The 9,662-nt window shown below is 44.0% G+C and overlaps 1 non-coding gene across 1 annotated transcript; it reads left to right on the top strand.

Annotated features, from left to right (window-relative positions):
* The first annotated feature begins 9,054 nt into the window (after window positions 1-9,054).
* LOC130953532 (small nucleolar RNA R71) lies at window positions 9,055-9,162 on the top strand. Its single transcript, XR_009075701.1, has one exon. It is a non-coding gene; the product is annotated as a small nucleolar RNA R71 (small nucleolar RNA).
* Window positions 9,163-9,662: the final 500 nt, after the last annotated feature.

Here is a 9,662-nt window from a genome sequence, read left to right as displayed (position 1 = left end):
GGCCGGGTTAAAGCGAAGACTCCAAGAGGCCAAAGGGGCGTGGGCCGACGAACTCCCCCAGGTACTATGGGCATATCGGACAACCCCACACTCTACAACGGGAGAATCCCCATTCCGGCTAGCTTACGGGATGGAGGCAATGATTCCTATCGAAATAGATGAAGGGTCGCCCAGAGTCATCTTCTACAACGAAAGAGGCAACCCACAGGCACAAAAGGAAGAACTCGACCTCCTCCCTGAGGTCCGAGAAAGAGCCCGAATCCGAGAAGAAGCCTTAAAACGGCGAACGGCCCTCAGATACAATCAAAAGGTAATAAAGCGAAGCTTCTCCATTCACGACCTAATTCTAATCCGAAATGACATCGGAACACAAAAGTCGGGAGAAGGAAAGCTAGCCGCAAATTGGAAAGGGCCCTACAAGGTAACAGAAGTCTTAGGGACAGGCTACTACAAAATATCCGACCTAGAAGGCAATGAGCTGCCCAGAACCTGGCACGCCTGTAATCTAAGACGGTACTACAGCTAGAAAGACTTAACCCGAGGTGTACTTTTTCCCTACAGGGTTTTTTTAATGAGACACCCGGTTAAGTAGGATACCCGACCTAAAGGGTAAACACTTTGTAAATATTCTTTCTTTTTTAACACTAATCAAATTTCTCTATTTTCTCTTCCTCATGATGAAGCAAATCCTAGAAAGTACCCCACCAAGGCGCATTAATTTATGCTCGGCAAAACGCAAAAAATCATTTGCCAAGAGACCATACAAGGTCGGCAAAGATAAAGCGACGAGGTTCAAATTAATGTGAGAAGTTATAAAGTAACTCTGAAATGGCTCGAAAAGCCAATAAAAAAGAGGTTACAAAATAACTTAAAAAGGCCGACCAAAACGACGAAGTCGGACCCAACAAGGGAAAAGTTATAAAGTAACTCTAAAATGGCTCAAAAAGCCAAATAAAAGAGATTACGGAAATAACTCAAAAGAACCGACCAACGACAAAGTCGGACCTAACAAAAAGGAGGTACTCGAGCACCCGATGTCCGAGAAAAAGCTCGGCCCAAGAAAGAAGCCTTAAAACGGCAAGAACCAGGATTTCGAAAAACGCTTACTAAAAAGTTGCTTTACAAAAAGCAACTAAAAAGTACAAGCGAAAAGAACGAAATCGAAAGAAGTTTCAAAACGCTAGCTAAAAAGTTGTTATCCGAAAAACAACTAAAAAGCACGAAAGCGGAAACACAAAGTCAAAACGCTAGCTAAAAAGTTGTTATCCGAAAAACAACTAAAAAGCACGAAAGCGGAAACACAAAGTCAAAACGCTAGCTAAAAAGTTGTTATCCGAAAAACAACTAAAAAGCACGAAAGCGGAAACACAAAGTCAAAACGCTAGCTAAATAGTTGTTATCCGAAAAACAACTAAAAAGCACGAAAGCGGAAACATAAAGTCAAAACGCTAGCTAAAAAGTTGTTATCCGAGAAACAACTAAAAAGCACGAAGGCAGAAACCAAAGGTCAAAACACAAACACCGCATAATAAGTCACCACAAGTGGCTAAATAAAAGCAAAAGGTGTCCAAAAGTGTTCACAAAAGCCATCCAACAAAAAGCCCACAGGCCGGCAAACCACTAAAAAGATCACAGAGGATCAAGGTTCTTTCCGGTCTCCGCATCAACAGAAGGCTGCGGAGGGAACATCGAAATCGGGACTGCATCGACAGCACCATCATCCCGGCTTGAAACCTCCACACCAGATCTATCCTCAGCCAAAGGTGAAGTCGGGTTCACAACCGGAACCTCGGGGTCGGACACCGGAGCCTTGTGCTCGGACACCGGAACCTCATCCTCGGCAGGGGCAGGAACATCTTTCCCTCCACAACATGTTTTCCGTACTGAATAAGCTCAGATCCAGGTCGGGAGCAAGAACCCGGACCTGATCCCTCAAATTCACAAACATAGCATCCATACCCTTGGCCACATTATCTTCCAGCTCGTAAAAATCATCCCGAGCAGACTGCAACTTCTCCTTCGTCTCCACAAGCTCGGCATACAGCTTAGTATAGTTCTCCGTCGCCACCCTCGCCATCTCCTCAGATGTCTTCGCCGCCGCCACAGCCACGGTGGCACTAGTTTTCTCTTCCTCCAAAGAGGCCTCCAGCTCAGTAATCCTGGCAGCCTTCAGTTGACTAATCTTATCAAGCTCGGACCGTGCCTTCTCAAGTCGAGAGCTGGTCGCCCCAAGGGGAGCTTTCTTGAACTCCCGGGCAATAGCGGCATGAAGACTAGCCATCCGAACACAGCTCCGTGCCATATACTGAAAGTGATGCTCCATAGACGCATCATCAGTAGAAATAAAGATCTGGGGGAGAATGTGCTGCTCAATCCAACCAAGAGCGTCAAAATCCTTATCATTGAAACCGGCAAGCTCTTGAGAGGTCTTCTGTTTCTTGGGGGGAGGACCCGAGGTCGAAGACGGGGAAAGGTGACCGGGTCCGGAGGTCGGAGGATCTTGAGTTACAGCTCGGAACTGAGGAGTCGGAATGGTCTTCGACCGAGTCTGAACACCCACGGTAGTCTTCTACGGAGAAGATCGGGCAGAAGCCTCAGCCTCGATATTCCGAGCAGCCGCAGACTTCTTCGACCGACGAAGGAACTTCATAGAATCAGCCTGAGAAGACATCTCTGCAGAAACAAAAGAAAGGGATTATCACAACAGAAAAACCTCCAAAACGAAGCCAAAATGAAATCTCAAAGAGGTCGGGAACTACCTAACTCGGAACGGAGAAGGCTTGGATCTCCCAACATTTTCTTCGTATCCAAGTGAGGTGCCCGACCCCATAAACTGCTCACCACACCCACAAAAGCCTGCTCCACCTCATCTAGACTCTCAAAAGTATACTTAACCGACACTACATTCTCCTGCCAACAAAGAGGAAAAGAAGGCTCCCCACTCTCATCTAGAAAGAAAGGTCGGACATCTCCAGCAGCCCAGACCTTGAAATAGTAGTTCTTGAAATCATGAAACGACTCATCATACAAGGTACAAACTTCTTTCCCTGGTTAGCCCTAAAAGAGACCCAGGACACCTTCCCAGCACCCGACCCCGGCTTCGTCAACACGAACAGATAGGAAAAAAGAGAAACAGAAGGGAGAGACGCCCAAAAACTGACACAAAAGTTGAAACAGCTTTAAAAACGCCCAGAATTTGGATGGAGTTGCGTAGGGGCAAGGTTACAGACCAAAGGACCTCGGACTCCAAGTCGGTAAAAGGAAGTCGTACACCAGCTTAGAGAAAAACAATCGTAAGCATAAAAGAATAGCTTCTCGGAACTTCCTAAGGGCGGGAAGCACACTCTCTCCTCGGACTCCGGGCTACTAGCTCATAATCCCGCTCAGACTCCCTGTTCTCACAAATACTACACTCCCTACGGAACCTAACTAGATACTCAGAATCTACAACAGAAGGGACCCTTAGAGGAACAGGATCTACCCAACCAAGACCACTCGGATCTTGGTCGACATTGCTTGAAACACCTTTCGAGACATAAAAAATCTTGCCTACAAAGAAGAATACAACAGCAAGCCAAAATCACATAATAGGCAGACAGCAAAAACCCATTCAGCAAAGCAGAAAACAAAAGTTCTTTTAGAAGAAAAATGCAGTAACCCCGAAATAAAGTACCAAGAGAAAGAGCCCCCCCCACATACAAACAACCAAAGCAATGGCGGCGCCTCTTTTCGAGCAACCCCAGCATAGAATAAAAAGAAACAAAAGCATATGTGCACGGCAAAAGTAAAGACGAGAAACAAACCTGGAAGAAAGGAAGAAGACGACGAGCTCCGATGCAAGAAGAACGAAACAGCGGCGCAGAGGAAACCCCGAAAAACAACGCACAGAAAGAATCGGAGAAGAGAACAGAGAGAAAGAAGGAAGATGCTCGAAAGAGAGGTGGCGAAAAACCCAGAAAAGGGAAAGGGAACAGAATAAACAAAGAAACAGCGGCGCAGAGGAAACCCCGAAAAACAACGCACAGAAGAATCGGAGAAGAAGAACAAGAGAAGAGAAGAAGGAAGATGCTCGAAAGAGAGGGGCGAAAAACCCAGAAAAAGGGAAAGGGAACAGAATAAACAAAGAAAATGAGAAAGGGGCAATAAATAATGCCTTCACAGCCCGAACGGAAATCGAGGAGAAACGGTAAAAAGCAATAAATGCTGAAACGGCCACTTTCAAATTTTGAAAAAGACGACTATGCCCGAGCTCGACCTCTCAAAAAGGACGAACTCGGACAGGGCACTGTTCATACCCTGACCGAGCTCTCCAAACTCGGGAAGTTCGCAGAAGTCCGACCTCTTCCCAAAGGCCCACGCCTGAGGTCGGACCTCGGACAAATAAAGAAGAAGGCCCATCAAAAGGAACGAAGCCCAAAACCTAAAGGCCGAAAAAGGCCTAGGAAAGGCGGTTCCACAAAAGATAGAGATAAGATTCCCAAAAGATAAGATAAGATAAGAATATCTTATCCAGGGAAGATCACGACCAACCACTATAAATACACTGGAGCACCCAGGTATAACTCATACTCTAATTCTACTCAATATCTGCTTGGACCCATGCTAACTTAAGCATCGGAGTGTCATTGCAGGTACAACCCCCAGCCGCTCGACACACCAAGCTCGGGTCACGGAACCCCTACCTCGGGTCTTGCCAGACGACCGAGCTACACGTTTCAGGTAACCCTCGGAACAGAAGGTAAACTAAGAAGGAACTTCACCACCTTTCACTTGTTGGCCTGCTCATTCTCTTCTTCTCCCTTGGGATTCTCCTTGATTACTTGAGTCTCCATTCCATTTACACTTCCCCATCAACTTTTTCCAGAATCCGGCATCCTCCATCTTCTTCTTTAATGCTTCCTTTTGCTGTTTCACCTTCCCTTCTTCTTGTTCAGTTAAGTTCTTGCGAACTGCCTTATAATTTGGGATGTCAGGGTGTAGGTGATGCATATGTTCAACCACATAGTTTAACTTTACCTGAGTGTTGATGCTGAATTCTTCTCGGTGCAGTTGCCTTCCTTCATTTAGCACGCTGAATTCATTGAATGCTTTCATCTGATTCATCTGGTGTTGGTTGAGTTCCTGGAGGCGTTTATCTTGACTTTCTTGCCTTTCAGACACTTGATTGAAGGTTTGAGTAAACTGGGAATAGTGCTCTTGTTGCTGCTCCATTAGCTGTCTTTGCCATTTCCTCTGTTGATTCATCCAATTTGTTAGCATTTCCTCTTGCCGATCCATTCTCTGAGATTGAAGTTGCAGTTGTTGTTCTTGTCCTTCCATGTACAGCCTTGACAAATCATCAATGGCTCCTCGGATGTGACCCAAGTTGATGTCGGTTGGGTCATGATATCCTTCTTGATGATGTTCCGTGGGTTGGGGTTCTTCTTGGAGAGGCTCTTCCTCTTGTGCCTCTTCTGATGTCCTCTTCCTTAGATGGGGTCTTTTCTGCTGTTGAGCTGGAGTCACATGGGTGATGCGTTGGAGTGTAAGTGATCTCCCAAGACATAGCCAAGTTGGATTGCTGTCCTCAAAGACTACCTTGGCTTTCATGCATAATCTAAGGATGGTGCTGGGGTACCAAAGTCTGGCACCTGAATCCTTTTTCTCGGCTGATTCTTGGATTCCTTCAGCTATAATTTCGTGCATGTTGATGCTTCCACCCTTTATCAAGCAATGTACCATGGTAGCTCAAGTAATATTGACCTCAGAATTATTTGCTGCTAGAATGATAGATCGTCTCACAAGCTCAAACCAGGCCTTGGCTTCCGGGATGAGGTCTCCTCTTCTGATGAACCGGGGTCTCTTATCTGCATACCTTTACCAGTCAGATCCCACAATGCATATATCACCCACAATCTCTTCCAATTCATCATTATCGGCACCTTTATTTATCCTTTCTTGATAACCAAGCTCAACAAAACGTGGGGATTTCAAATGGAGAACTCTAGTGATTGTATTGGGGCTAAAATCCACCTCTTTTCCTCTTACATAGCTCTTGAAGGTGGGGGCTGTGGTCTTATCTTCTCTAGCCATATTTGCATAAAATTCTCTGATGAGGTTTCATGAGTGAGAATTGAATAGTAGAGGTTAAGGGGTTGAAGATGGAGTTCGGTGGGTGAATTAGAATGAGTCTTGAAGGAATGAGTTTGAAGGGAGAAGAGAAGAGGTGAGATATAAGGTATACGGAAGTATGTATGGCGAGAGAAAGAAGTGAAAGAAAAGAATGGGGATAAAGGGTGTGTACGGAAGAGTTGTGTGAAGGGGTTTATATAGAGGGATGGCAATTGTTGAAGGGTGTGGATTGATGGTGTTGTTTGATAGTGGACAGTTGGGGTTTTGAGATTGGATTATCACATGGATCACCTCCTTTATGAGGGTCTTGGTTCGGTCTCCAAAGCCATCCAGGACAGTTGGGGTTTGAGATTGGATTATCACATGGATCACCTCCTTTATGAGGGTCTGGTTCGGTCTCCAAAGCCATCCATTCCCATGTTGCATGGCAACACTTCCAAGGACATTCCCTATGAAGACAAGTGTAAAATTCCCTTGGTGTAGTGCCGAATTCCTTGTATTAATTGTCCTATCAATTACCATCAATGTTCTTTTTGATTCCTATATACAAACAGTAGATGCAATGGGTTTGAACTTTTGGTGGGAAAAAGTGTGAACTAATAAAATGTTTCTTTTTTTCTTTTTCTTTTTCTTTCGTTTCTATATGACTAAATACTTTCCATGAAAACAAATCAATTAAACATTAGACTTCCCATGCATGCACGTTGGTACACCAACTTGTTTGTAATCACATGGTGCAACAAGTTTGGGGAATGAACTTTCCTCATAAGGTGTGTTCAAACCACACATGGTGTGCTTTGAACACCAAACTTATCATGTACTATAAGTTGCATGTTGAGGGACTTATTGTCAGTTGTCAAAATTAATTTGAAATTCCATGGAAATTGCCTTATTGCTATTGTTATTAGAAATTTAAAGAAGAGAAGGTTATAGAACATGTGTTGCCTCCCATGAAGCGCTTCTTTAGCGTCACTAGCTTGACGTTTAGTTCTTGTCAAGGAGGTTGATAGTGCTTGAAGTCCTCCCCTTTTGCAGTATGTTTGCCTCCAGTGAAATCGTTGAGAAGTTTGTCTCCCGGGGAGGGATCTTCTGTAGGTATCTTTCTGCTTCTCCATCCCCTTGGAACTTTTTTCTTTTTTCCATTGATGTTTTCTTGTTTTCTATGGATTCTTGCTCTAGGAGATTCTTGTTATTGATCTTGCATGAATCTGGTGGTTCTGGTTCCTCTTGGATCACCTTTGAACATGGTTCTTCCGACTATAGGCTCCCCAACCAATGGGGCTTCCAATTGTGTTGTTTGTGCTTCCTCGTTGGCTCTTCTATAATTATTATCTTTGTGATCTGCTCTTTGGAGAGGTTGTAAATATTGAAAGCGAGCTGCTCATGTATTCTCAGCACTAAACTCTCCTTGTTTACATCTATGAGTGCTCTAGCTGTGGCTAGAAATGGTCTTTCCAGAATGATGGGGTAAATAGGATTCTCATCCATTTCCAGAACGACAAAAATCTGTGGGAAGATAGTAGCTCCCAACCTTCACCAGCACATTTTAACACTCTACTGCTTGTTTTTGGGTTTTGTCAGCCGATCTGATAATTACATCAGTGGGAGTTAGTTCATTAATTTGGAGCTTTCATGAGAGAGAGGCATTAAGTTGATGCTTGCTCCAAGTTACAAAGCCTTTGTCAATCATTGTTTTCCTATGGCACAAGGAATGTGGAAGCTTCCTGGATCTCCTCTTGTGGGTGGTCCTGGTTGAATGAGAGCACTGCAATCTCTGTTCATCTGATTGTTTGTCCACCCTTCAATGGACTTTTTCTGGCTAGTAGCTTTATATACTTAATGTAGAAGGGCATCTGTTGGAGGGCTTTAATGAATGGTATATTTACATCTAAAGATGCAAACATATTAAGAAACCTGAGTACATCTCCCTACTACACCACCTTTAAGCCTGTGGGGAAAAGGTGCATATGGGTTCAATACCTCCTTCTTCTTTAGCTCTTCCTTGGGGTGTGAGTGGAGTTGCATAACTTCCTTCTCTTGACTTCCTTTTGGTTATTTGGAGGTGTTCTATCCATTCATACTTCCCTCATCACTTGTGGTTATCATTTTGCATTCTTCCCATCTCACTTTCTTTGGTTCTCCTCTTGGATTCTTCTCTGTATCACTAGGGAATCCATCAGTGGGTTTGGGAATTTGTTGAGATAGATAACCTACTTGGGATTCCAATCTCTTGATGTTTTCTCCTTGGTTCTTGATGTTGGCTCGCACTTCTTCCTTAAACACTTTGTTGTCTTGGACTTCTCTGTATATATTTTCAAGTAGAGCCTCAATCTTTGAAAGCCTATCATCTGTGGATGATGGTGGGTTGAGATTAGGTGGTTGAGAAGGTTGGTTAGATGGATGTTGGTAATATCTCTGTGAAGTGTTTTGATGAGTGGCATTGTTGTTGGAGTTGAAGTTGGAACGTCTCTGATCTTGTCCTTGGTCTTGTTGGTTTCCCCATCCAAAGTTTGGGTGATTTCTCCATCCAGAGTTGTAGGTTTTAGAGTATGGATCATAGACTTGTCTAGGTGAATTTCCCACATAGTTGGCTTGCTCCCAGTCACCTTCTTCTCCCATGTTTACTCCTTCATGAGTTGGTGATGAGGTGATGGCTGCTGCAACTTGGTTCTCTTCCACCTTCTTGGTAAGATCTGCTAGCTACTTGGTGATTATTTTGTTTTGGGCTAACAGTGCATCCATGTAGTTCAGCTCCATTACTCCTCTAGTGTTACTTCTTTCAGAGGCATAGAAGTAGTCATTCTCAGCAACTGTTTCAATGACATCTATGGCTTCTTCAACGGTTTTCTTCTTGTTTAAAAAACCTCCTGATGAATGATCTACAACATTCTTTGACTCATAGGAAAGACCTTCATAGAAGATGTGAAATTGAACCCACTCATTAAACATCTCTGGTGGACATCTCCTTGTCAAGTCTTTGAATCTCTCCCATGCTTCATAAAGTGTCTCACCATCTTGTTGCCTGAAAGTTTGCACCTCAGTTCTTAGCCTATTAATCCTTCGAGGAGGATAAAATCTTGCTAAAAACTTGTTCACTACCTCCTCCCAATTTATCAGGCTTTCTTTTGGGAAGGATTCAAGTCACTTTGTTGCCTTGTCCCTGAGTGAAAAGGGGAACAAGAGCAACCTATAGACATCAGGGTGGACTCCATTGGACTTCACCGTGTCACAAATCCTCAAGAAGGTGGTCAAGTGTTGGTTAGGGTCTTCTTGAGCACCTCCTCCAAATGAGCAATTATTTTGCACCAAAGTGATGAGCTGAGGTTTTAGCTCAAAATTGTTGGCATGTATGGTGGGTTTCTGAATGCTGCTTCCACAGTTTCCTGGATTAGGATTGATATAGGATCCTAAGACCCTCCTTTCGTGCCCAGCCTGGTTTGCATGGCCTTCTCTGGCATGATTATGAGCTTCTTCTTCATGATTGTTCTCCAAATTCTCTTCCATGTTGGGTTCGAAGTGCTCTTCCTCTTCCTCAGCACCAATAATTCTTT

This window comes from Arachis stenosperma, chromosome 9 (assembly GCF_014773155.1).
Source record: "Arachis stenosperma cultivar V10309 chromosome 9, arast.V10309.gnm1.PFL2, whole genome shotgun sequence".
NCBI classification, from domain to species: domain Eukaryota; kingdom Viridiplantae; phylum Streptophyta; class Magnoliopsida; order Fabales; family Fabaceae; genus Arachis; species Arachis stenosperma.
This window is presented reverse-complemented; position numbering and strand designations above follow the sequence as displayed.